Source organism: Diadema setosum, chromosome 1 (assembly GCF_964275005.1).
Source record: "Diadema setosum chromosome 1, eeDiaSeto1, whole genome shotgun sequence".
Classification (NCBI taxonomy): Eukaryota; Metazoa; Echinodermata; class Echinoidea; order Diadematoida; family Diadematidae; genus Diadema; species Diadema setosum.
Genome location: NC_092685.1, coordinates 44,959,037 through 44,967,932, shown reverse-complemented (window position 1 = coordinate 44,967,932; position 8,896 = coordinate 44,959,037).

The following is an 8,896-nucleotide window of genomic DNA, read 5'->3' as shown; positions in this document are numbered from 1 at the left end:
GAGGTCAATGTGCTGATGCAGACGTGATTAATATCATGCACCGTAGATGCACACGAGTAAGCTACCCGCGTTTTAAGGATGTGCTTGTTCGTGCCTCTGCCAGTTACACGTAGAGGCAAGTACGTAATCGTGATAAACGTGGTGACACTGGCCAAAAGCGAGGAGATCGTCTGCTCTCATCATTCACAGGAGAGGAGAAGACTTCTTCATGTAGTCACATGTGTGGATTTCATCATGATGGCCCAGCAAGGCAGCATCTGCCCACAAAAAAGGGATGCAGATTATCTGCATAATGTCCTGGAAGAAACTGTTCCAAGATATTTCCTCTTGTGAAGGTATTAGATCTCAAACTCTCCCTTCCGTCAGTCTCCACTCTCTTTCTGAGCAACCTTCTCTTGACTAAAATGATTATTCTGTGCCTTAACTTTCAATTCTGTGCTGTCTGCAACAGTTTCTACTCCCTCATTGTAACATTGTGTTTTTTTTTTTTCAACCATACCTTTATGATACACATCTCTGCCTTATTATAGCATTATATTCAGTGTATGTATTTCATAAGCTGTTTTGTGACTGGCACAAGGGCAGAAGCTCAGCTACAAAATTGGATGCACAAACAGTTCACTAGGTCACACATCGTCCAACCAACAGGAAACATCTCAATTCTTTGTCTTGCTGGATGGACTGATGGATTGTACCCAATCTGAGTGACCCCCTGATGTATTCCTGCAGTATATTTTGTTGTTATCTGCTGCAATGTGACACTATGCTTTAAATATCATCATTGGTGTCATTGTTCTGGATGTACTCTCTGCTACATGAACAAAAGAGATGACATATATGTGATATTTCAAGCAGCTAAGACAGCGACTAATCAATCATGTATCATAAAAGTTTTCATATCACCCTATGAATGTGTATGCCTAATCACAAAGATGCCTCTCAGATTGTAACTCCAAACAATCACATTCTGCTAATGTGTGTTTGTGTTCTTTGAAATCTGCTAGCACCATGAAGATTTGGACAATTTGTAATGTATTACTGTATCATGTTGGACAATGATTTTTATCATTATCATGCCCTAACCCTGAGACAAAAGTTGTGAATCATGGTAGAACTAAGATTTGAGTATTATGAGACATTGGACTCCAAGGAAAAAATATATGTTTCTTGGCTGATTTATATAGCAACATATTTAGGGCATATGTCAAAAGCATAGGAACCTACCACAAATTAATAATTCAGTCAAGTACAACAGGTATAGCGATGATACATGTACCTCTCAAATCACCTTTAAGTCTCTGTAATGTAAATTTGAATGTGAATGTGTACTGGACTAAGTGCCAAGCAGGAAAAACTTTCATTGTCAGTCAAATGTTTGATGCGTTTGATAGTGTTTCCTTGATGTTAGGATTATGAGTTTCCTCAAGCTCGGACTACTACAGTGTTGGATCCGTCAATATTTTGCAAATGTGATCTCGATGATGGGGATAGCTTAGTGAACATTTTCTGGCAAAGTTCTCTTGTTTGACTGCTACCTTATATGCCAGATGCATAGAGGAATAGACATTCTACGCATTGCCATCTTTAGATGCATTATCAAATACAAAGAAATCAAGAGAACAAATATAAAGTGTACCACGATCAAGAGGGAGAATGTAACCCATTAATGATGAAATGTCCAAAGTAGAGGAATATGGATGTAGATGGCTATCATATTCCTCTGTGAAGTATGAATCAAATTTCTGCCACTATGGCTTTGTGATCAGAAAAAATATAAAGACCATGTAGCACACACGCACAAAGAGGTGATGAAGTTCTTCTAAAATGGCAGGGATTTGCATTTATGCAAAACTTCACTTCACCTACCTACAATGGTTGTGAAACTACGTGCTCACTTTCAACTACCTGTTTACCAAACTGCCACCATCACTGGCGATGTTGCGATAAATAGATTTGAAAACAGTTCAGCTTAACAGAACATCAGTGCCCATGAAACCTTGATATGTGGAAAAGGATGTAACATTATGTAACCCATCCACCCAAGCACCCAAGGCGATCATAATCAACTATGCATTACAGATGTTTGATGAGGCAAGGGACACTGCAGGGAGTTAGTGATAAAGGATTTGTGTGTGCCAAGGTGCAAGTTTATGCCAAAACTGGCATCTGCACACATGCCATATGGCCTGCCTTAAAAAGAGAAGAAAAATGGCCATTAATGCTCCTTTAAAAAACAGACTAAAGATCTATCAGACAGAAGTATGTCTTAAATATGCCATGAATTTGGTGTGTATTATAGCTTGTGGATAACAAGAATGGTGCCATTAATGCATTTTTTTTTGTCTTTGCATGTATCACATTGCATGCTGTAGCAAAAGGCAATTATGCAGTCATCAATGTATAAGTGATTTGGCAATTTAGAGTGGGCACAAGTCTTCTAGACTACTTTTACAGCTGTGAGTAGCAAACTTTTCAGAGAATGAGAAAGGGAGAGAGAGAGAGAGAAAGTGAGAGAAAGTGAGAGAGAGGGAGAGTTGGAGAGAGAGAGAGTAGATACTCTGTAAAAATGATTTGATGATTTGTGATCAGTGAGTAACGAGTGTCATTTTTTTGTTGCTTGACGTGGAATAATGTACCACAGACAGTGAAAGCTTAGCCTCATGGTGCAGGCTGTAATGATCTCAAGGTTTAAGATGTGCTGTACACAAGCTTTGCCCCTGAATTTGGGGGTTTTTGTGTGTGGGTGTGTAGATGTTGTTTTAGTGCATATATAGAACTGGATTAGGCTGTTGAGGACATATTTGTTGCTTACACGGACTACTTTCTCTATGTCAATGTGTATACTTTCTCAGACAAGCATTGAATTGAGGAAAAAAAATTCTGCACTCGTCTTGGACATTTTGGTATGTTGTACTATAAAAATATCACTGTATCTACTCATGTGTGAAATACGGGCAAAGTAGGCCATTCTATGCAAAATATAAAATTATTTTAAAGGTGTTTGAAATTCTTGCCAGATATGCACTGCTCACGATGATGTCATGCAAATAAAATGCTTCATTATGATATGTGTGTATGTTTGTGTAATGTGCCAGTGTGAAAGCCTTTGATACAATGTGGAAACAATTTTCATGTTTTTGTCTTATTTTGGTTTATAAATATTGTACAATGTATGCATGTATTTGCACAATAGAGAAAGTGTGAAAATATCAGGAACAGTTTATTATCATTATTATTATTCTTATTATTGTTATTTTTTGTTTGGGGGGGGGGGGTTGTTTTGTTTTACTATTTGTGCCTTCTTAAACCCGAGCTGTAAATATTGTTACATTTATGAGGCAGAGATACACAAACTGGACAGTGATATTAGTGGCCAATGTCCACAAACTTGATCCCCGAAATTTGGTCATAGCCGAACAGTAAAGTGTACTTAGATGTATAGATGATAATTTTAGGGCATTTTTGCTTCATTTTTAAAGAGAATTTCAATATAACCCCATTAGTTATAACACAGGTGCAATGTATCAAATGGCTTTTCTGAATCTAATTTTGCATTGTAATAGGTTTGCATTCTATTTAAAAAATATGTCATGAGTGAACCCTCCACCCAAATGAAGGACAGTATATGAAAGACCTTTCAGTCCGTCCAGAATGTCTATAAAGGAACAAAACTTTGCAAGGTCCATTTCTTGAATGATATCGTAATCACCATTTTGCAGTTTGGATATCATAATGACATGTACTTGTCGTGTATTTGTTGTGGACATTACCTATTTGTATATCAGAAATATTTAACGAGTGGAATGTCTATGCACAATAAAGACTATGATGAATATGACTATGATATATTTGATGCTCAGTATGTTTCAATGAATTGTTATTGAATGCTTTTCATGCGTGATTGATTACACTTTCGATTTTGCTTGACTTCACTTGGAATGAATGTCTTATACCACGTTGATCTTGACAGAACTGAAGAAAACCTGATGACTTGGCTGAAATTTGACTTCTGTGTAATTCTTATACAGAGGAATAACACAAATGTCTATGTCTGTAAATCTGGACATTTCATATTCATTAACTTAGCTGATTACCATATGAACTGTCAACTTGCACAGAATAGACTGTACACTGTACTGAATGTCATAAAGTAAATTTCAGATTTTCAACCTTTTTTTTTGTGAGATAATGAGAAACCTCTTATGAAATGTGAAACAACATGTAATTCTAAGAGCCAATTTAAGTTTCTTTGATGAACATTGGTTTTGAAATGGCCGAGATATCCAAAACAAAGGGATCCTAATAAAACGTGGAATCCACCTTTTACATGTATTAGGATCGCTTTGTTTTTAATACTTTGTTTACAGATCTCTCAGCCATTTCAGAACTGATTTTCATCAAATAAACTTTTAATTCCTCTTAGTATGCTCTTTAGCATTTCATACATGGTTTCTTAGTACATGTATCTTGCAGAAAGTTAAAAGTTTAATCCTCATCTCAATCAATACTATATTATACTATACTATCCCTCTAAAGGGGATGGCTAGTAACTGATCAGTGGGAATCAGTGGGAATGCTGGAGGATGATTGTTCCAATCCTTGTGGGATTCATTTAAGAGTACATTATATATCTATTGTTGTGTGAAAATTATTTGCTTCAGAACCGTCTCATGCTAACCTGGAAACAGTCATAGTTACTAGCCATCCTCTTTAAGCATTAGTATGTATCACACACATTTAGGTCTGTACAGTGTAGAAGACAAATGACTGATGGCAACAATTTACTGAAGGTTAAAGGTAGGGGATACCTTTTACACACCTCCCAAAATGCAGCAAAACATTAAATATGAACCTCAGGGGACTTGTTTAGGCCACTGCTGAGAAATTTGGAAGTCAACAGTTATCTACAATTTGAATAATGCACAAAACTCAACTACTCAGTAGTTCTGTGTGTCAGCCATCGCACTTAAGCCTTTTTGTTGCAGTCTTCTGTATCTTTTATCTATAAACACAAATCTAAAAGTATAAGAGCTGATCTAATAACATATAGAGTGTGTGGCAAGAATGTATATAGAAATGTAAGTTTTGATGAACTTTCTTCACAAAATATACATGATGGACACACATGCAGTGCATGGGTCTGCAAAGGTAGCCTAGTAATGTACTGGAATTTACGGTGAGCCCCGAAAAAAATTCGATTCAAAATCTAACGGTCAATAAAAAATGTACTAAATGTTACCTTCCACTTTCAATACTTTATGGGAGTTTCTAAAATGATACTCTCTTCAACATACCACTGTATTTATACAACTCTTCATTTAAGGCATGCAAATGGGATTCCCTACCTTTAAGGCACACAGAACAATATATACATATGTGTATATATATATATATATATATATATATATATATATATATATATATATATATATATATATACATATATGTATATATATTTTTGTTTGTTTGTTTGTTTGTTTGTTTTTTGCATTGAGGAAATGATGACATCTACAATGTACATCAAACACTAATGCGAGACACACATCATCAAAAAACATAATCAAGAAACCCAACGAATGTGCATGAACCTTTTTTGGTTTTATTCAGTTGGCATGTATATGGAAAGATATATCTTTATGTATTTATAATATATATGTATCAGTACTAGTATTTACAGTTAATAATGAGGTTTATTGCCTCACAGTCACCTTCCAACACAGGTGCAATGAATAAGGTGACAAACATCTTACCCTACGTTCCAGCATGAATCTTGAATGAGAGTCGCACATCATGACTGCTCATGTTGATCCATCAGGCACAAACAAATGCTCAGCAAGGCAGTAATAACACAAGCTGCTTCAATTTTCATACTTCTAAAAAAATCCTTGAAAAAAACAACAACATTTAACACGGAGATATTGGAAAGCCTCACACTCAACTCTGTTGTCATGGGTGAATAACATTGAAGCAGCATCAAAATCCATCTTTAAAACACCACGGTTCTCTGCGATAGCTACTAACAAATTTGATACCATGTGCAGCATTCCACATGCAAATATTTCTCTGTTTAAAGAGTGGAATTCGCTCTGAGACATTTATAACATTTCTTCAAGTCATGCTGTGTGAATTTTCTGTCTTTTTTCCTACAGATTCTTTTCATCTTATTCGCTCAACAATACACATTGTATTTTGTTACAAGGTAATCTATAAATTTGTTACCTACAGTAGCTCCATGCTTGTGCAATCCAAATGTGGAACCTATTATTCTAGTTGACGGAGATACTGTTATCCTTCACAGTAATGTTTGTCTCATACATAAATTGATAAATCTTGCATTGCAACAGCTAAAAATCTGAACTTCAAACTTTCTGATAATATCACATATATGCCTAAGAAGAAATCTCTTGTCAGGGATGGTGGGGGTGGGGGGCAGTAAAACAGGACAGTTTCCTCAAAACATTGACAACATAAATACATGATGATGATTTGTGAAATTCACATGAATGTTGCAGATTTGTTTGAATTGATTTAAAAAATAGATTCAAAAGCACTTCAAGATTGCAATCTCAATGACTTCCAAGGACATATGAATTCTTCCTTCTCCAAGTCATTAGAAATGCTAACAATCGCTTTTGAAGGATAAGCCACTTTCATCTCAGAGGCAGGGCTGCGATATTTGTACAAAGCTATGCTTTGGGTTGACATGAATACGGTTGAAAATGCAATACAAACAACAGCTACTTGAATGCGTTTGGAGGAAAGCCCTTTTCAATGAAAGCCCACATGAATTGGTAGACAACTGCAAATACAGAAACATACGAATTGCAAAAGGAAAGGTTAGGCAAGTGTAACCATATGTTCACATGGCACTTTAAAGCTATACAAGATATTAATAAGCTTGATTTTGCTCCACAATTCTTTGATGAAGCTAATTGCAAATGTGCACTACACAGTCTAAAAGCAAGGTGTATATTTCTCAGGCATTACTGTTGGTTGTTGGCATTGGTTTGGTTGATGCAAGAGTTATTATTTCACTGAGGAAAGCTGTTCTGTTTTTGTTTTTCAAGCAGACGGGTTTAGGATACAAGATATACAGAATATAAATCCTACTGAAAAGTTGCTTTTTTTTTGCTTTCATTCTGAGCAGCTGCACAAACAATCTGTTCATAAAACAAAAGGTATTAAAATTTCTTCCTTGTTTCACGTAACATTACTCTGAGTGGCTGTTATTCCTCTAAGTTTTGTTTGTTTGTTTTTTTAAAATTAATGTCTGGTGGGTGAAAACAACATGTGTTTTAAATATGGAAAGGGGCTTGGATCAAAAGAAAGAGAGAGAGAGAGAGAGATGGGGCTTATCACTGCATGTTAGCTTTCCTTTCTCTCTCTCTCTCTCTTTAAATTTAAACCAAAACAATACAACTATATAGCTGTCAACATGTCTCTTTACAATTTACTAATCATTCTTACAAAAATTACAAATAGTGGGCTGTTTTGCATAGAAGCACACAATACATTAATTATCTAAAAAAAATCACTTATTTGCAGAATTTTACAAGGTCAAAAACAGTATAGTCACATGCTGAAATTCCTTATGATTACTAAATTTCACTAATAGTTGGCAGGTAGGCAACAAAGCTGCCTTTTAAATCTGACATCTGCCATGCATGTATACAGCATAATGTAATTTAATTAGATAACCAAAGTAATATTTTTGCAGAACCATTAACAAAAAAAAAACCAAAAAAAATGGATTATGCAGTCCCACAGCACCATATTTTGGGGGGTCATTCTTTGATAAATATGGTCTTCAGTAAGCTTTTTCATTCCTTTTTTTTTTTTCCAACCGGCCCAATTTGACTATCAAAATGATCTTGAATATCATAAAAGAATGTATCTACAAAATGTACACGCTGAATAAACATTGCTAATTATGAGCTAAAATGAATTGAAACAGATCTGACACAATATCTTTTATTTCTCAAAAGACCACCCCCCCCCCCAAAAAAAAAAAAAAAAAAAAAATGATGAAACAGAATTGGACAGTTTGTACATGAAAGACTAATTTCATCATCAAACTGCATACTTAGGGCTTCAGGTGAAGTGCTATGAAGGTCGAGATAAATGAAAAATCAGAAATGTTGTCAACTCCATCATCCTGGAATACGTGTGACTATCAATACATACCAACTATGGTGTTGATAGAAATTTTGATGCCCATCACCTCATCTGAACCTTGTGAAATCGGTCAAAAAAGTGCAAAAAAGCTCTCCTCATTGCATGCATAAATTGCAGTGTAAGGCAACCCCATGTAAACCTTACCAGAGTTGATTTTCAATACAGAAAAAAGAGAGTACAGAAGCATTGTGTCAATACAAATATAAATATGGAAGAAGTATATACATCTTTGGCACTGAACATTGTATGACGTGTCGAGCTATTTACATATTGAAGGGCACATAAATATGATAAGCTAGAACCGAATTAAGAGGCTGCCTGTACATAATCACTGAAAGTCGATCCCTCAGTGAAACCATTTGGAGGTGGTACGACGAAAAACACAAACCACAAACATTACATCAGATATTTCTGCTTTCTAACAACCAACGCCATTGCATCATATTCCTACTTAAATGGTTCTACCCAGTAACTGAAGTCATACTGAAGCAATTATCCCCAAGTTGAATTATCCTTCGGGTTTAAGCCAGGTTTAAGTGTGTGCGTGTGTGTCACACACAAACACACTCCTATAGCTTCTGACCACCCGAGCATTGAGAATTAAGGGTTTCTGGGACGAACACTGCACTAGGGCTTTCTATAGCTCAGTCGGTAGAGCACTGGTCTAGCAATCCGGAGGTCTCGGGTTCGACTCCCGATGGAATCCCATTTTCTTTGCTCA